At 36.1% G+C, this 21,027-nt stretch overlaps 1 protein-coding gene across 3 annotated transcripts in view; it reads right to left on the reverse strand.

Annotated features, from left to right (window-relative positions):
• The window catches only part of GLCE (glucuronic acid epimerase), a 136,320-nt gene extending 115,519 nt beyond the window's left edge, over positions 1–20,801 (reverse strand). For all 3 annotated transcript variants that reach the window (XM_003755686.4, XM_023498328.2, XM_031955311.1), the window contains exon 1: positions 20,722–20,801. The gene's annotated coding sequence lies outside the window, so the exon portion shown is untranslated. The remainder of the gene's footprint in view (positions 1–20,721) is intronic.
• Positions 20,802–21,027: the final 226 nt, after the last annotated feature.

A 21,027-nucleotide genomic window follows, 5' to 3' on the forward strand; every position in this document is an offset into this window, starting at 1 on the left:
CCTCATTTCCAAAATATAACTCTAATTTATAAGAAATCAAGCCATTCTCCAATTGATAAATGGTCAAAGGATATGAATAGACAATTTTCAGATGATGAAATTGAAACTATTTCTAGCCATATGAAAAGATGCTCCAAGTCATTATTAATCAGAGAAATGCAAATTAAGACAACTCTGAGATACACCTCTCAGATTAGCTAAAATGACAGGAAAAAATAATGACGAATGTTGGAGGGGATGCAGGAAAACTGGGACACTGATGCATTGTTGGTGGAGTTGTGAATAAATCCAACCATTCTGGAGAGCAATCTGGAATTATGCCCAAAAAGTTATAAAACTGTGCATACCCTTTGATCCAGCAGTGCTACTACTGGGCTTATACCCCAAATAGATACTAAAGAAGGGAAAGGGACCTGTATGTGCCAAAATGTTTGTGGCAGCCCTGTTTGTAGTGGCTAGAAACTGGAAAATGAATGGATGCCCATCAATTGGAGAATGGTTGGGTAAACTGTGGTATATGAATGTTATGGAATATTATTGTTCTGCAAGAAATGACCAGCAGGATGAATACAGAGAGGCTTGGAGAGAATTACATGAACTGATGCTAAGTGAAATGAGCAGAACCAGGAGATTATTATATACTTCAACAACGATATTATATGAGGATGTATTCTGATGGAAGCGGATTTCTTTGACAAAGAGAAGATCTAACTCAGTTTCAATTGATCAAGGATGGACAGAAGCAGCTACACCCAAAGAAAGAACACTGGGAAATGATAAACTGTTTGCATTTTGGTTTTTCTTCTCAGGTTATTTTTACCTTCTGAATCCAATTCTCCCTGTGCAACAAGAAAACTGTTCGGTTCTGCACACATATATTGTATCTAGGAATATACTGTGACATATTCAACATGTATAGGACTGCTTGTCATCTGGCAAGGGAAGGGGGTGGAGGGAGGGAAGGGAAAAGTCAGAACAGAAGTGAGTGCAAGGGATAATGTTGTAAAAAATTACCCAGGCATGGGCTCTGTCAATAAAAAGTTATAATTATTAAAAAAAAAAAATTGGAACTTAAACTGAAATGCAACAATTTGAACACTAAAAATACTCATGGAAAAAAAGTCATGTCATAAATCTGAAAAAGTCAAAAAAGCTTTTTGCAAAATATGAGAATGTTTATATAAAAATGTTAAATCTTTTAAAATTTTCCAGACTGCATATGCAGTTATAAATCTTAAAATACTAAATATATGCAGAACATATTCTGAATTTTTGTCAAAAAAAATAAAAAGGTACATCAATTCCTAAAAACTATTACTAATTTTATAACCAAAATGGGCAACATCATTTAAGTATAGTAACCAAGATTAGTTTTTTCCTATATAATGGGCCTGATGAAATAATCATGACTTTTAGGAATAATTTGCTCTCTTTCTACAATAGATTTATGTCCATCAATTGTTATATCAACAAATCAGATTATGACAATCAAAATGTGCTTAACAACAATCAGAAGTATTGTGCAATGAGTCCATAACTTTTAGACTTTGCTAAAATAAAATAAAATAAAAAACAGATTGACTTAAGATTGCCTTCTTGTATGTATACAAGAACCAATCCTGTGAGGGAAAGACCTTAAATGACATCAGGGTTTTGCTATCTACTAGGTATTTCATCAGGACTGAAATACAGGGAGGAAGTAGAGAAAGAGGGGGGAGATTCCAGAAAGGTGGTGGCACAGTAGGTTGGAAAACTTCATGCTCTCCAGATTCCCTCCACAAAAAAGGACAAAATAGGGTTCAGGATGAACACCAAACAGCAAAAATAAATAAGAGTTAGGACAAAACAGGGGTCCTCCTAGGGCAACTGGAGGACAACCTGAGGAAAGACACCAGGGCCTGAGTGAAGTGCAACCAGTGCAAAAATCTCCAGGCTACCTCCACTGAAACAACAAATAATAAGCCCTGGAAATAGCTGGATTGAGGCATCCTCAGTCACAGGAATTTCACTCACAGTGTTGGGGGTTGGACATCTGAGCAAGGTGAATGCACATTTTGGCTATGGCTACTTACAGGAGAGGTAAGTATGGGAGCCCAGCTGCAGTTTGGAGGGGATAAGGAGAGCTAAGGTTGGGCCCTGGACAAAGCACAGAAAACAACACAGGACATGAGGCCAGAGATATCCTCCTCTACGCCCTAGGACTAGGTGGGATTACAATAACATGCTGCTAAAACCAAAAATGAATAAATCAAAAAAGAGCCCAACCAAAAATAGCTAATATGGGGATAGAGAAGCCTTGGATTCATTTTTAGAGGAGGAAACTGAAGCAAAAAAGCCTCTCCTACCCCAAAAAGTAATGAATATCAAATGGTCATGAGCTCAAAAAGAATTCTTGGAAAAACTTAAAAAGTACTTTAAAAATCAAATCAGTGAGACTGAGAAGAAAATTAGAAAAAAATAAAAACAATCCAAGAAAATTATGAAACGTCAATCAATTAGAAAAAGAGATACAGAATCTTAAGGAAGAAAAACTAGAATTGGGACAAGGGAAGCAAATTAAAAATAAAAGAGAATCTGAAACATGCATAGGAAAAAAACAACTTATCTGGAAAATTGTTCAAAAAAATGTATGTGTGTATGTATGTATTTTTTGAATCATCCCTGATGTTTTGCTATGCACATGGTAATGTTTTTTTTGCTCTATTTTGTTTTGTATTCCTTTTCCATTTTTCTTACTCTTTGTTTTTTCAATTAAAATAAATTTTGAAAGAAAACGTAAGAATTACTGCACCTGAAAGCTACATTAAAAAAAAAAAGGATCTTCAACCAAATCAGTTCCAATGGAGCAGTAATGAACTGAACCACCTACGCCCAGTGAAAGAATTCTGGGAGATAACTAATAACCATTATATTGAATTACCAATCCCTATATTTTTGCCCGCCTGCATTTTTTATTTCCTTCACAGGCTAATTGTACAATATTTCAGAGTCCAATTCTTTTTGTACTGTAAAATAATGGTTTGATCATGTATACTTATTGTGTATCTAATTTATATTTTAATATATTTAACATCTACTGGTCAAAAAATAAAATAAAATAAAATAATTTTAAAAAGGATCTTGATACAATATTATGAGAAATAATCAAAGAAAGATGTGCTGAAGTTTTAGAACAAAAAGTGTAAATGGAAATAGGGAAAAAAATCCACCAATCACCACCTATGATCCCGGAATGAAAAACCTATAGAAATATCATAGCCAAATTTTAAAACTCCCAGGTTAAGAAGAAAATATGTCCAAGAAGAAAAAAAAAAAACAATTCAAATACTGTAAAGCCACAATTAGAATTACACAAGACCTACCAGCTGCTACACTAAATGACTGCAAGTCTTGGAACACTATCAAAGAACAAAAGAACTGGAGCTTGTAATCAAAAATAATTTATGCAGCAAACATAAGTATTATCCTGAGTGGGGGGAAAAAAAGATATTCAATGAATTGAGAAACTTCCAGTTTTTTGTCACAATAAGACCAGAACTTATTGGAAATTTTAACATATAAGATAAATATAAAAGACCAATTAGAAGGGATTCAATAAGATCAAACTGTTTACTTTTTTATATATACAGAAATGTAAACTGTGTTAAGACTGTCAGTAATTGGGTAATTTGAAAGACAGATTGGGGATAAACTGAGTATCGTGGTGATTCTAAAAAGCAAAATTGTGTAGAAAAAGGTAAAAAGAGCAATTATATCATACAAATTCAGGAGAGTCAGGAGGAAACCAGAGTTCAGTTTGGGTTAGATCATATCTGAAGCTTAGCTGTGGAGAGGGAAAAGGGCTGGAAACACACACACACACACACACACACCCTCTTTTACAGGATTGTTGTAAGAATCAAATGAGTTAATATATAAATACATCTACTTCTACCTACTATAAATCACCTGAAAGTGCCATACAAATGTTAATTATTTGAGAATCAGTTATAAAGAGTTTATAACAAACTTTGGGAATGGATGAATATGTCAAAGGAGGGAATATAAAAGTAAAGGAAGCCAAAGACAGCCTGGGAGGCTGCCCATATTGAAGGGGTAGAAGATGTTGAGCAATTTATGAGATAGGAAGAAAAATGTCCAAGTCGAGGAATTCAAGGGATGAGAAAATATCAGAAAAAGAATGTAGTCAACAGTATTAAAAGGGTACAGGGTACAGGGAAATCAAGGAATACTGTAAATAAAAATTTTTATTTTGATTATGAGAATTACTAAAAATAATAATATAAATAAAATAATAAATAATAACTTAAAATAAGCTTCAAACATGTTTTAAAATTAATTTGATTTTAGATGTGTTCTTTAATTTTTTTTTTTAAATGAACAAAAATCTAATTTATTTCTCCTACTTGGAGGTAGGCCCATTTGAAAATGAAAATTGAGAACAAAATCTTTCTAAGAAATATGTGTAGTCAAGTACATCAAATATTCTCAATGGGTGTATACAAAAATATCTCTCATTCTTCACCCTAACTCCATCACCTATCTATTAGGAGAGGAATACCATGTTTTAACATTGGTCCTCTGGAATAAATTATTCTCATTCTACTCTCTTCACTGTGAATTAGCTCATATAAGTCCTTTCATGTCACTCTGAAATCATCTTTTTCCCTGATTTCTTACACAACAATTTTATTTTATTACACACAATCAAGAATAATTTGCCCAGCCAAACCTGGTATAATCTTGGGGGTAGGGAGGTACCAAGGGGAGGGAAATGCTTTTTACTGAAAAAGACACAACTTTAAAGCATTCTCAAAGAAGACCAGAGCTATATGGAAACTGAAATACAAACACAGGAGTTAAGAGAAACATGACAAAAGTAAACTTAACCAATTCTAAGTCCCACAATTTGTTCAATCATTCCAAGTGATAGATATCCCCTGAGTTTCCAGTTCGTGGTCACACACACACAGAAGCTAATATAAATATTTTGTACATATGAAACTTCTTTGGATCTGTATTATTGTGAGATCAATGCTCATTAAATTTCCCCCTCCCAATCAAAATTCATCTTTCCTTTTTCCTCTCACCGCCTTCTCACTTGAGAAAACAAAATTCCTTAGTGCAAACATGTAGTTAAGCAAAAAAAAAAAAAAAAAACACCCCACGTTACCCAAGTCAAAAAAAAAAAAAAAAAAAAAGGTACTATTCCTTCTTTAAGAGCCTTGAAGACCTATTCTCTTTAGAGCTTGCTTTGCTTGAAATTAGAGCTTCCCTTAATCTACCTTCCTCTCACCCATATCCCTCCTTCTCTTTCCCTCATATACCAAACTATTTTTATGTGAGATAATTTTCCTCATCCTCCAAATCCCTTCTTCCTAATATACCCCTCTTCCTTTCCCTTTTCATTTGTATAATCCCTGATGAAAAATTCGTAAGGGGTGACTTGTATCATCTCCCCATAAGAGTGGAAACAGTTTAGTTCCTTATAATTCACTGGCCAAGTTTTCTTTGTCATGTTTCGCTTGACTCCTGTGTTTGTATTTCAAAGTTATGTAGCTCTAGTCTTCATCAAGAATGCTTTAAAGTTCTCTTTTTCAGTAAAGAGCATTTTCCTTGCCTTCCCATCCCCACTAAGGATTATTAAGTTTGGTTGTGCAAATTATGTTTGGTTGAAAGCCCATATTTCTTGCTTTCTGGAATATTTCATTCCAAATTTTCTGCTCCTTTAAGATAGTGGTTGCTAAATTATGAAATCTTAGGGCTCCTCAATTCTCTTTCTAGCTGCTTACTTTTTCTTTTGACCTGAAAACGTTGGATTTTGGCTATAATATTCCTAAATATAGCATTTAGGGGGAATTTCATTCAGTGGATTACTTTTCTATTTTTCTCTCTAGTTATGAGACTATTTTCTTTTTTGATTTCTTGAAACATTGAGTCTATTTTTTTCTGTAATAGCTTTAAGTCCAATTAATTCTTAAATTATCTTTCCTTGATCACTTTTCCAGGTCACTTGTTTTTATCATAAAATACCTTTTCTTCTATTTTTTCAATGTTGATTTTTAGTATTTAATATCTCATGTAGTTATTATCACTTCTCTTTAGTCTATGTTAATTTTCAGAATGTTTGTTGCCTGGGTAAGGCTTTGTATCTTGCTCCTTATTCTATTTACAATTCTTTCTTCTAAACTTTTATTTTCTTATTGTTTTCTTCTAAAAGTCATTTCATTTAACAATGTTTAAAAAAAAAATTTAAATCCTTGCTTCACCTCTTCCAGAAATTCTAACTGAACTTGTGCCAAGCTGTTTTTTGAGACTTTGCCTATGGATGGTTTAAAGTCACTCTTCAAGATATTTTGAGAGGCTCTGTGTCACTATAGTAGATTTTTATGATGAGATTCTTCCTCCCCCACTTCTCATTTTTTTAGTCTACTTCTTGGCTTTACACTTAACATTAGACATGGACTCTGCACACTTCATTTTGAAGAAAGGTCCATGTGGGTCCTGCCTTTGCTTTCTTGGCATAATGAGTATATAGCATTATTTCAGGATCTCGGGCCCAGGCAGGAGACATTCAAGATTTTAGTGCTCCCAAAGTGATCTGATATATATAGGGTAGTCCTACTGATTCTACTTGCTGATCTGAGCTCTACAAAATCCTGACTTAGGTTTGGGTCTGAACATACTTTGTTTGGAGTGACAGTAGACTGCTGCTAGTTAATCAGCTACTATCAGATACCTTGACTGCTCTGCTAGTCCAGACTGACAGAACTGCATATTCCCTTTTAGTCCAGGATTTATACCTTATGGTTATTTCAGAGCAAACTTCAGAATGGGGTGGGAACTAGAACCAACTCTATTAGACAGAGCTACTGAGCTGCTGCTTACTTCTAAACTTGTTTATGGTTGAGTACACAGCTGAGATCCTGTGCAACTAGTGGGCACTATTCCCCCTCCTCAGTCAGCCCTGGGTCTGTGAGCAGAACTGGGTAGTGAGTTGGATAGTTGCCAGTTGTTACCAGATCCTACAATAGCCACAAGGTCAGGTTCCTCTATGGTGGATCAGAGACCTCTTTTTTGCCCTAGTATAAAGATTTCCCTGGGACAGAATGCTCTTTGTAGGTATCACTAGATAGACCTAATTCCCAGATAGAGGCCTGTCTCTCTATGCTTCCCTTTTTTGGAAAAATGACTCACTGTAATTTTTTCTTGGATTTGCAATGAGTACTTATTCTGGTGTATTTTTTAGATCTATGTGAAAGAATTGTGGGTCAGTGCTCTAATGCCCTTTTTCTGGTAACTCTACCCTAAAATTTTAATAGGCTATAGGTTCATTATATTTATATAACACAATTTGTTTAGCCATTCCTCGATCAATGAACATCCCTGTTGTTTCAGGTGGGGAGAGGAACAGAATGAAGAGAGAGAAGGGGAAAAGGAAGAAAGAGAAAGACTCTCTATACACACCCCACCCACAAGCACCCATCCTACTAGTCTGCTTAGTAGGGGGAACTGTCAGATCAAACGAATATATGGCTATTTCTTAGTTACTCTCAACAAAATTCCAAACAGTTCTCAGAATCTCAAGCAGGGTCAGATCAATGCTTTAGGAATGTTAACTTGGCAGTTACAGGGAGGGCACATTAGAGAGAAAGTCAGCAGGAAAGACTAATTGAGAAGATACCATAATAATAACCCAGGTAAGAGATGAGGGCCTGCCTTTATTAAAGTGTGGTTATATAAAAGGAAAGACACGATATACACTATGGAGGAAGCAACATGTTTGTTCTCAGGACCACCATTTATGTGACTTTTGGAAAGTCACTTTTGTGGGCAACAGTACCTTCATCTCAAAGATGAGAAGTTTTGATTAGATGACTGGTGAGCTCCCACATACTATGAAGCAGGCCATACTGTCTTAAGGAAAACTTTTTAAAAAAATTTTCACAAGGAAGAAGGGGAAGAATTTACTCATTCTTCATGGGGAAATGCAAATGAAGAAAAAAGGAAAGAATATAAGAACAGAGGCAAATACTATAACACTATATATTTATGGCTTTGTGAGACCAAATTAAATTGTCTAAAGTTAGCGTATACAGTACAGCTAAATATTATGATAATACATCTTTATGTAGCATAATACATATACGATATCTACCTCCTGCTTCAAGGCATGTCTTCACATAAATTACATAATTTATAAAAAACCTATAGGCCTTTGATGTAATAAAATGTTTGCTTCACTGTTAAATAAGTTCTATAAAGAACTGCCTTTTGTCACATCTATATTACTCTGATAACTGAAAAGTCATTTAGTTTAATTGATCTCTATAGTTCATGGGCTAAAGAAAATAAAATTCAATATATGTTTATACATTAAATTTTCAGAGTCATAGTTTGTAAATAATATAAAAAATTAACTTAAAATTTTAATGTAGATTTTTAAAATACTTCTGTACCTATTTATTACATTATTCTATTATTCAAAACTTTCCAATGATTTCTTACTGTGTAAGGAAAAAACCAGGATAAAGGATTTAGAGATAGAAGAGGCTTCAAAATTCATCTAATTCCATCTCTTTATAAAGATCTGAACTGTGGTCCCAACTCTGCTATCGCCCACATGAAAAACTGAACAAAATACCTTCATCTTTCAATCTCAATTTTCTCACTTGTAAGTTCTATCATTAACTTTATTTTCTTTGTAGGATCTTCCTTGGTGTTCTCACTGACTTCTATAGCTTCAAAAATCATTTCTATGCAGAAGACTTACAAATATTTACAGCCTCAATCTCTTCATTAAACTCTAGTTCTGTATTTCCTCCAAGCTGCAAGACATGTCCGACAGAATTTTCCACAAGCATCTCAAATTCAATATAATCAAAACTGAACTACTCCATTGCAACATTAAACACCTATAATGTACAAACACTTTATATATTTTATCTCTTAAATACCTTGTGAAATAGTTACTACAGGTATTATTAGATCCATTAGATGAAGAACTAAGTAAGGGTCAAAGAAAGCAAGTGATTTGTCCATGGTCACGTATCTAATGTGTTAAAGATAAGATTCAAATCCACCTCTTCCTAACTCCCAGCTTATTCTGTAAACCTACTGTTTCTTCTGATTCCTCCATTTGACCCTTCTTAGGAACCTAGCTTATTATCACAGTCATTTCTTACTTGTCCTCTATCACATCCTTCTCCTATCAGTTATCAAGCCTTAGCACTACTTCTCCACAGTATGTCTTATACCCAGTCCCTTCCCTATGCTTCCTTCTCTAAATTCCACAGCCACCCCCATAGAGTTCAAGTATCATCACCTTTTGCTTATTCTATAACTTCCCAATTGGTCTCACTGATGCTAGTCTCTCCTCCTTTCTAATTTATACTCTTCCAAAATGACTTCCAAAATCATCTTCTCAAAGCACAGATCTGACTCTGGTCTGCAATTCAAAAACATTAGCATATTATTATTTTGGGGGGAAAATATTTTATCCTGACATATCTTGTTTCAACCTACTTTGCTAAATTGAATTCACATTTCAGTTTTGCATACTTCATGAAACTAAACCACTGAGATGGTTCCTTTTTCCATTTTCCCATATCCATCTACAATGCCCATTCCTCAAACACAGAAAGTACTCAGTTCTCCCTTCTGAAATCCTTCTGTGAAGAGAACAGTCTGATCTTTCTTAAACAACCAAGTCACCCAGAAGCCAATAACCTCTTCAGTTTCATCTTTCTATACTGACTGGGTTTTTTTTTTTTTTTTTTAGAAAACTCGGGGGAGACTACCACATGAAAGGAAAACATTTTACTTTAAGGAGGATACTTATGCCATTATATTTCAGAAGGACTCCAAATACAGTCTGTGGCACTTTCAACACAAGAACTAATTAAATTCCTGTTTCCTTTGGAAAAGTGAATGTGGTTTTTTTGTTGTTTTTAAATACAGCACATACTCTGCAATCAGAGGAGTTGGGTTCAAATTCTATCTCCACTGTGGGCTGTGTGAACTTGAACAAATCTCCTCTCTGTAAAATGAGATAGCTGGCAGATGGCTTCTGAGGTCCCTTTTCAGTTTTAGATGTATAGTGCGGGTTATGAATCTGCATTATATGAATATATCTATTATCTCTATACAGAATCATCCCTCAAAAGAAAAATATTCACAAATTTTACATGCATGGTTTGGGTTATTCATGAGCTGCCTATGAGTAAATTTAATGGGAATTTTTTAGAGATTTGTGGCATACTTTGGAAAATCATAAATATACACATGTAAGCAAAAATTTAAAAAATAATTGTCATAAATGCATAAATCCTGGATATGATTAATTTTATTTTATCATTTACTACAATATACATACAATTATAAGCATTTAAATTTTGTTAAAAGTTTGAGTGCACCAATGAATTAAGAGCTAAGCATTCTCTCTGTGTGTAGCTAGTCATCTTTCTACCATTCAGTCTCTAACATGTGATTTCTTCCATAGTGATTTTGTGCTTTTCATAGAAGGAAATCTGTGAAGCACTTGCAGCTATATTGTAGCTCCAAAGACACTGTATAGTGTTCAAGATACTGTGCCCCAAAGAAAATGCAACTGTTTTTAATGGGTGTAGTGTGTTGTTTTACTTGTTTCTTGTATTAAATAAATATGATCAGAATTATTTAAAAAAAAAATAAAGGTTTGAGTTGGGGCCTAGAGTTATTCAGTTTTTCATATTGGCAAGGGTCCTGCAAAAGTCAAGGGACTACAATATATATAACACTTTTATATCTGTCAGCTCCAATAAAACAGCAATATATGGTAGAAAGAGCTCAGAAATGTTCATTAGAAGTTTGAGTTCTAATGCCAATGCTAAATCCACTTATGAGGAGTGGGTCCTTAGACAACTCCTTTTTTCCCCTCTCAGCCTGTTTTCTCATCAGCAAAAATAGGGAGAACTACCATATAGAAGATCTCCAATATGCTTTGTAGTTCTAACATTCTAAGAAATAGAAACAAAAGAGCTACAGCAAATGCATGCGGCTATAGGTTGTTGCCAGAACACAGTAAACTTTTGTAGACTTGACATAAAAGGGTCAGGTGAAGTTAGTCAATGAATATTTATTGAGAATCTACTATGTGTCAGGCACTGTGCAAAGGGCTAAGTTTAAAAAGGAAAAAGATTGTAATGAAAGATCTCACAATCAAAAGAGAAGCCTACATTTCACAAGGAATGAGACAGCAAGCAAGCACATGCCTGTCCTGTCAGGAACTAACATATATATATGTATGTATGTGTGTGTTTATGTGTGTATGTGTATTCTTTGAGGCCTAAAAATATAGATAGATAGATAGATAGATATTCCTTGAGGCCCAAACCCCTAAGAGTAATGAGTCAAAACTTCAAACTTCCACAGAATACTTTATCAATAGCAGAGGGATGCCATTATGGTGAAGAAACAGCTAGGGCAGAAATGGCAAGTGGTCCATGGAGCCGATGAGAACCCGAACCGAGATGATGATGTGCCAAGCATAGAGAGCCAAGTTAGAGTCATAGGCAAAGAATGACTTTGGGGGGCTGTGACCAGGAGGAGCTGAAAGGTTCAGAGCTTTGTAGAATGTTACAGCTGCAGACAGCAATGTGACTTCCAAGAGTTCTATGGGACAGAGCTCACAGTTGACAGGCCAGTTTCTAGGGGGGAATCTGGAAGGGAGGTGGTGGAAGATTAATACAGGGGAATGGCTGCTCAAAATAGAGGGGGAAATTCCATTTCTGTTTCACATAACACTTTGTTGCTAATTGTATTATATATACTTAGGTTTCTGTGAGCAAAATAATAACTGAATATTGGACCCTGGTGAGGACTAGCAAACCACAAGCTATATACATTTACCAAAAAAAGAAAAAAAACCTCACTCCCTCACAAAAAAAAGAATACAAGTCTGTGAGGAACTCATGTTATCTGGCCCAAGGACATTTGAAGCAGTGAATAAATGTGGACTGTTGCTATTCCGCTGAGTTAATTGGTTACCTCAGTGGTATAAATGGGCCAGTGACCGATGGGACCACCAGAGGGCACCTGAGAAACAAGAATGGATGGAGGAGATGAGCTATGTAATGTCCAAGTGAGGGTTCCAGGGATCCATCCTCTGTTGATGCCAAAGTTTTGAGCGCAGGACCAGCACAATGTCTGAGTGGGCTGCTGGCCAGGAGGAGCTACAAATGCAGACACAGCAGAATGATAAGCCAGAGAAGAGACTACTGATAAAATCCAGAAATATGTACCGGACAGGAAAAAAGACTGGGTGAGGACAAAGGCTAGACTCAAAATGAGACCAAAATATGGAACCACACCGCAGTCACAAATATCCAGAGCGTAGATCAGAGGACAAAGCCAAATCTCAAACACCAAGGATGATAAAGTGAGGTCACAACATCTGCCAGAGTACCTTTCTCAGCTTCAGGACATCCAAATGGTTCTTAAATTTGGAGGGATCTGACAATAGCTTTTCTTACTGCTGATAGGATTAAGCCTGGTTCTACGATTTTCACTGGGTTGGGAACTCCCAGGTGAGGAAAATTTCTTTATCAACACAGATTGCAAACTTCTCTGCCCCTTTGTCTCAACTGTCTAAAAGAGCTGCCAGAACACTAAGCCTTGGTCAAGTGATTGGGATCCAAGGTCACAGAATTATGGGCCAGTGGCCAGGCCTCTCTAGAAATTTCAGATAGTTTGGTCAATAACCAAAACAAACAAACAAAAAATTTCTAATCTCTATTGGCAATAAAAAATTCAAATTAATAACAAGATGAATCCAAATAAGCAATACATCAAGAAAATATTCTGAAATGGAACATTAAGTAGAATGGAGTAAAGAAACCAAAGGCAACCACAAAATTGTGCTTCTAAGGATATAAAGCTTAAAAGAAAACCTTAGAGCACCAGCCCTGAAGTCAGGAGGACCAGAGTTCAAATCTGACCTCAGACAGTTAACACTTACTGGTTATGTGACCCTGGGCAAGTCACTTAACCCCAATTGCCTCAGCAAAAAAAAGAAAAAGAAAAAAGAAAAGGGGAAAAAAAAAACCTTAAACACCCTTTCCAAAAATATGTAATATTAAAAGCATGTAAATGATATCTGATTCTTGTTATTCATATCTACATCATATTCCAGTGCTATTCAAGTCATGCTCCAAAAGATCTTTATTAAAGGAGACAAAAAAAAAAAAAAGGAAAACCCAGATCTTTATATGCAAAAAAAAGAACTGAAAATCTAACATACTTTAAAAAAAACAAATTTATATTACAAAAGCACACACACACACACACACACACACACACACACTTTTTCATCTCTTAAGCTGTCAAGCTTTATCTTGGGGAGGGTAAAAGGCAGGAGAAGCCCCTTTAATTTTATTTTCAATTGTTCAAACACTGATTTTCATTGTTAATGATTTTGGTATACTTTCCATGACTTCACTGAGAAGCTATAAGTTGATGGTTAAAACTTTTCAAACACAACTTAGTCTTTACACCTTTTCCCTTAACTTTCTTTTTTCCCTTGCCTCCAGTTGCTGTTCAATATTCTGATATTTCAGAAATCTCCACAAAATTGAATTCTTTTTAAAAAATTTGGTTTTCCTTATTAAAGCAGCACTAAGTCCAATTGTCAAAGAATCAATTCAATAATAAAAAGAGCTAAGGTCACTTGTCTTATAGAAAATTACTGCCAAATGCTGCCAGGCCCTGCTTTTCTTCTTTCTGGGCCACTGGCCAGATACCAATCATTTTTAGGTCCTTTTTAATTTTTATGTAATCTAATGTCTAATACCACATCTGAGGCAGTTCTCTCCACGAAGCAGGTTAGTGAACTTTCTCCCATAACTTAACTAATGTTTTGGATATTTAAAATCTATAATATGACCTATGCTCCAGTGAAAGGAATCCTTCCTTATGACTTTCATTTTAGAATATAGAAGTGCTTTACTTATTTCAAAGGATTTTTAAGATTCATACAACATGGCAAAACAGATGAAGCATTTAGAACTACTCAAACAGATTAGATAACAAACTTGTTAACTGACCACACTTAAGGAAAATCTACAAACTTCTTTTTAAAGAAATCCAGACCTAAATAAATAAAGTTAAATGACTACAGGTAGACTGAGCCAATAAAAAAGACAATGTTATCTAAATTATTTTACAACTAATTATATTGCTGAAGGATTACTTTATAAAATTAGAAAAAAAAAATTCTTCTGGAAGAACAGGTCAAGGGAAACAAAAAAAATGGTAAAGAGCCTAACAGTACCACAGATCAAACTTGAATACAAGATTATCATCATAAAACAATTTGGCAATGGTTAAGAAATAAAACAGTTGATCAGTGAAACAAAGTACACTCACAATATACAAAAACAAAACAGTATTCTAGTTAGTATTTGATAGTCAAAAACCCCAGCTAGTGGGTTACAAACTCATTTGGGGAAAAACAAACCAAAAAACACTGGGAAGAGTGGAAAGAAACTTAGTAGAAACTAAGGATAGACCAACATCTCTTTCTATATTTAAAATTAAGTCAAATGAATACATGACTCAAAAAATAGAGATTGACATAAATAAGAGGAGCAAAAAAGAAATTACCTTTCAGATCCATGGAGAAAACAGTTCATAATCAAACACAAAAGATATGGAGGATTACAGAAGATAAAACAAATAATTTTGATTATTTAAAATTAATAAGTTTTTGCACAAGCACAACCTGAAAATTAAAATTACAAGGAAATAACTATGAAGACTGAATGTAAATCAAAACATGGCATTTTCACCTTTTTTAGGTTGTTGTTGGTTTACTTTTTCCCCCTCATGTTGTTTTTGATGGGATTTTTCTTGAACAGCTTGACAAATATGAAAATGTTTTTTTAAAATTGTATATGTTTAACCTATATTGGACTGCTTGCTAACTTTGGGAGCAGGGAGGGAGGGAGGGGGAGAAGGAGAAAATTTCAGAACACAAGGTTTTGCAAAGGTGAATGTTGGAAATTATCTTTTCAGGTATTTGGAAAAATAAAATACTATCTAAAAATAAAATACAATTATAAGGAAAGCAAGTAATTGGGAGAAAAACTGCAAGTTTCTCCAATAAAGGTTTCATTTTCAAGATATGTAAGGAACTAATTCAAATTTTTAATAGGAGCGATTCTTCAATAGACATAATGGACAAAGGATATAAGTAGGCAGTTCTCAAAGGAAGAAATGCAAGCTATCAACAGTAATTTTTTTTCTAAATGCTCTAAAATCCTAGTAGAAAAATGCAATTACAATTCTGAGGCTCTTGGTGAAGTACCTTCTACACATAGCTTATAGAAATCACTTAATAAAGTATAGTTAACATCAGGCAAGAAGACCCATGTCTTCTGACCAAATCCAATGTAAATAACTGAGGGGAAAAACTACTCCAAGCGAATGAATGTGTTCTTTTTTGCAGGGCAACTGGCAGGTAGTGGGCTGACTATTTGATGTTGTCTCTCTCTTCCACATTCTAACTGGAATTAATATATTAAGGTGGATAAGTGGACAAAGCAGAGGAGGAAAAAAGTCACGCTACAATTGAGTTTGGTTTGTTTTAAAGAAGAAAAAAATAAACATAGTCTAAGCCCCAGCTTCTTAAATTGTGGTTTGCAACATCATATGAAGTCTTGTAATTGAATGTGAGTTATGAAATTATGTTTTATTATCAGTAAATGTTTGATTTGTATACCTATTTACTCCAGGGTCACTTAAAAATTTCTCAAGTGAAAAGGAGTTGTGGTGGAAAAAATTTTAAAAACCCTAAACTAAGCTAACGAAATCTTATGCCAAAAAACAGTTTCAAACATTAGGAGACTTTTTTTTATCATACATAATTAGTATCATTATCTTTAACTAACCAAGCACACATTAATGACCTATGTCACCAATGCAAGGCTAAAGATAAAACTATAAATTAGGATGGAAATACAAAACAGAGGTAAAAATGAACAATTAAATGCTAAACTTGAACAGTGCAATAGATTCAAAGATGGAAGAGATCAATGAAGGATATAGTTAACAAAGATTTCCTAAAAGGAGGTAGGTGAAACCACCTGCTAAATGTCATGTCCCTTTTCAGTCCTCAATTTCTATAACCCCACACTGTTGACAAAGTCTTTTTTTTTTTTTTCAATTTGTGACCCGAAATCATTCTGATTCTTTTTACCCCTGTGATCCTGAATGTTCTAACAGCTCTCTTTATCTCTTTACCATGATCTCTGGATTCTAATTACAACGAGGAGAAGAGTTCAGATATTATCTTTTATACTTGAAAACTATGTGACCATGAACAATATAACTCTCTTTAAGCTAACAAATAACTCTTAAGTTCTACTTTCTCATTTGTAAAGTGGGGAAATTATCTTTCATATCTACTTCAAAGTACTAACAGGGTAATTAAATGAGCCTATGTGTACTAAGACAGAGGTATCTTAATTGAGAACCCAATCAAATTAAATTGAAAAATGTTTAATAACAAAATATATATAATGCAACATGAATAATATGAATTTGTGATTTTCTAAGTCAACATGTTTCGATTTTGAGTTTGACATCACTGATTTAAAGAATTTTGTAAACTTTAACAGGACAACTAGGTGGCACAATGGATAGCATACTGGGATTAAAGTATATAAACTCAAGTTTAAATCCAGGCTCAGAAACTTACTAGCTTTGTGACCCTGGGTAAGTCATTTAATCCTGTTTATTTCAGCTTTGTCATCTGTAAAATGAGATGAATGAAGTAAAGAAGGAAACTGCAAATCACTCCAGTATTTCTGCCAAGAAAACCCTCAAAAGGGGTCACAAAGAGTTGGACACAACTTAAACCATAAAAAATAAACTAAATTATCCTACTAATGTTATTAAAAAAATAACAATTAGAGGCATGACCCCAAGGTCTCCTTTTCCAGGTTATCTCCTTTCGCATATCAACTTTAATCCACATCTACCTAACCAGCACCATCCTCCTTTCTAAGATCAAGTAGCATATCTCTACTTGCTTCTTATTTCCATTTAAATGGCCTGATAGATATTCAAAGTACAAATTCAACATACTTCCTCCAAGACTATACTTTACTGAAATTTTTATAAGTTATCAGGGTATGGAACGGAAAAACATAATTCAACTTGAAGTTAAAAAGATTTAGGTTCAAATCTCAAATCTAACACTTATTAATTAGGGGAAAATGCCAGCATCACACTTCATCCAGGATCAAAGGATCAAAGACTTACAACTGGAAGGGACCTTAGGGCTCTTCTAATCTATACCCCTTTTTTTAGAAATAAGAAAACTGGACTCCAAAGAGCTGAATGGACTTGCCCAAGATCACCTAGGTTCAGGGCCTCTTCTGAACCCAAATCTCAAAATCCTTCATCCATCCTCAGAAAGAAAGTACCTGAAGAAACTTAAAAGGGAAACAACAAGAATAGTAGGCATTTAAGAAAAAGTACCTTACATATAAGTACTATCAGTTTTATTCTCATTTTATAAATAAGGAAACATAGGCTCTGACTTAACTGTTCATTTAACTAGGAAACTGTCAGTAGGGTTCAAATTCAGGACTTTACTGAAGGCAAGTTCAACACCCTTCCCATAGTCACACTGAATTGCACAAAAACAATTTCATCTTTAAAAAACTGCAAGTCAAAAAGGAAGTGAGGCTCTAATTCATCTGCCATCTGTTTACCTTTCTACTCACAAAGACTTCATGCTATTTATGATAGTAAAATTAGCTTATGATGTTCAACTGTAAAGGCAGCAGCTGGGTTATGGGTAGTGGCTTCATCCCCAGACTCTGACCCTACAGGCTGTAGGACCCAGGGCAACAATCAGTCCTACTAAGCAAGTCTTAAAACTAAGGAATTCCCTTATCAATGAAATTTCAAGGTAGATCTCAGCCCACACTCGTCTTTACTTCTATTTATTTTATTATTATTTTTTAATTTGGAGGACATTGTTATTTCTTTAGGTACTACCATTTTAGTAATTAGATTAAAACAAAAAAAATCCTTCTATCTTATTCATAAGAGAAAAACCTGTTAGATGCATATATTGTTTAACTGAAAAAATGTTATTCATCTAAACTTTGTTTTATTAAGACAACAGAGATACAAGTCCTAATCATCTCTTGCAAGACTATCATTTCAAGCCCAAATACTAATAATAAAACAATTTAAAATATCAAAGAAAATAGAAAGACCTAAAATTTATCTTTATCAAATGCATATTTACATATTTTAAATATAAATTTTTTAATGTCAAAATGGTCTCAGTGAAAAACTGTAAGTCTATAACTGGATTTAACTAAAATTTTAAAATAATGCTTATCTCAGTTTTTTAAGTAAAAAGTTTATTTCAAAATCTTTACTGGGCTGTCACAGAATTGACCATTTATATTTATATTGCCTTTCCCCTCCTTAAATGTGAAAGACACACTCTATACAAGAAACCTTCAGGTTAAATTCAAGTTTTAAATATATGGTTTCATGTTTAAAAAAAAAAAAACACTTCTATAGAAAACATACCAATCCCAACAATAATGCAAAATGGATTGGAAATCATTTATACTATTTATAAGGTTCTTTAAAAGTGGCTGTTCACAAAATATTAGTTCACAAGATCATTTGAGGGATCCCTGATGCAACACTAATATGTTTCCATTTTTAATATGATAAATACAGATAAGACATATCCCACATAAGCAAAAGCTCTTTGAGGTCCAAAAATTTCAAGAACTCCTGCACTAGTGGATTTCCATTATTTTAATGCTGGAATTAAACAAATCAATATCATATAGAAAGAGTACACTGGGCTCCAAATTATTCTCAACTGTTGGGGGAATGGGTTGTTCTAATTAACTGAATTATCACATATATAATACTGTGATGACCAATTCTCAAAGAATTAAAACAATGAAATTCCACTGAACATGGTCCAATCTTTCTTTGATGAGTCTAATGGCCTTCAAGCACCATTACTAGCATTTAATTATATAGTACCGTGGATGCAGAAGAACTAACTTTGATTATAAGTTGCACGAGTTACTTTTTTGAGCAAGTCTCTTATTTGAGTTTGCTTACTGGACATTACTCCTGCCTTCATAAAAAGGAGAATTTATTTGAAAAAATTCTAGTCTCTCTTATTGTTTGGATTATGGATAAGCAATCATTTTACTTCATATTCAGAATTATCTCAGCATTTGCAGAAATGGCCTATAACTATTTCTGTCATAAAAATCATTCAGACATTCAGACGAGGGAAAACGGACTATAAGGTTTAAAAGAAAAAAAATACTATTGCAAAGTTTTTGCTGATAAGTTTTTAAAATAGACTTTCCGTATTTCTTCAAGTTTTTAAAATAGACTTTCCGTATTTCTTCAAGTTTTTAAAATAGACTTTCCGTATTTCTTCCACCTTACCAAATAATTTCCAAGGACCAGGATCATCCTGGACGACGTTTCAAGTTCTCCTAAAATCCAGAGCCACAGAATTGTGACGCTTGTAACTGCCACTAGGAAAAAAAATAACGCTAAAGCAGGTAAGACTCAGCAAGTCTCACATTTGTCTATTTACCCAACTTCAGGTTTGCCCTATTAGGGGGATATCAAATGCTGATAGTATTTTCCTTCGAGCCACACTTCGCCCAGTGGCTTATTCTCCTCCAGTTTTTTCAAGAGCCAAACAAACACACACTAGGTATTTTTTTTTATTTCCCATTAAGTCAGAATAGCCACGACAAAGATCACTTTATGCATATTTCCGGAGAGTGCCTTTCACTTAAATTAGTCCAGAAAAACCTCGAAAGAAAACCTCCATGTTTAAGAGACGGCTTTCTAGTCATCCTTAAAGTTCTCAGAACAGGATTCCCCTTCTTCCCCTCTCCCCCTTTCCTTCCCTTTTTGGTTGCTGGCTTTAAATCTTTTAAAACCTCCTGATCTTCGGGAAGCACCAGCATCTCAGCCCGGGACTTTTCTCTCGGAACCTTCCTCCGGGTTCGCCCCCCGCGCGTCCCGCCCGAGCGCCTGCTCTTCTCCCGGCCCGGCGCCCACACCACCTGGCCCCCAGAGTCCCTCCCGCTGGAGACTCCACTCTGATCCCTCGGGGGTCTAGTCGGCAAGGAGCCGCTGACCCCGGCAGGGAGCCGCTGACCCCGGCAGGGAGCCGCTGACCCCGGCAGGGAGCCGCTGACCCCGGCAGGGAGCCGCTGACCCCGGCAGGGAGCCGCTGACCCCGGGATCCTTCGAGGGTTCCCCGCTAGTCCGGGGGAGGGGTGCAGAAAAAAGAAAGCCTCGAAAGCCGCCCCCCCCCCCCCCCGCCCAGGTGTCCCCTTACCTGGGGCGGGGACTGCCCGCGTCCCGAACGCGGCATGGGATGTCCCGAGCCCCGGAGTTGCGCACGCCCCTCCAACCTCCCTCCCCGGGAGCTAGCCCGGGCACCCTCCGCAGCCGCCTCCCCCACAGCCCAGGTGGGAGCCCGCGAAAGCCGCCGACTGGAGCCGAGGCTCGTTCAGTCGCCCCCGGTTCCCAGAGCCCGCCCGCCCGCCCCCCAGCCCCGGGCTGGCTCGGAGGCTGTCAGCGGCAGCGCGGTCCTTCACCCCGGCGGTTTCCTTTCCCCGCCCGTCCCCGGCCCCGGCTTCCCCGCTCCTCCCGTACCTGAGCCTCTCCGGAGAGCGAGCGGGAGCAGTGAGGAGCTCCGGCGGGGAGGAGGCGGAGGAAGGGGCGGCCCAGGCCTCCAGCTCCGCAGGCTCACTCCGGCTTCTCCAGGAGCTAGCGCCCGACTGAGCAGAAATTGCCCTGCTCCGCCCGCAACCTAGAGACCGTGCCTACTAGCGAGCAGTCGCCACCACCGCGGCCGCAGATCTTCCCGCGAGATCCCGGCCCGGGGAAGGGGCGGAGACGGCGGGAGTGGGCGGGGAAATCGGAACGACTGGTTCGCTTACCAATCAACGGTGAGTCATG

Source organism: Sarcophilus harrisii, chromosome 2, assembly GCF_902635505.1.
Source record: "Sarcophilus harrisii chromosome 2, mSarHar1.11, whole genome shotgun sequence".
In the NCBI taxonomy this organism is placed as follows: domain Eukaryota; kingdom Metazoa; phylum Chordata; class Mammalia; order Dasyuromorphia; family Dasyuridae; genus Sarcophilus; species Sarcophilus harrisii.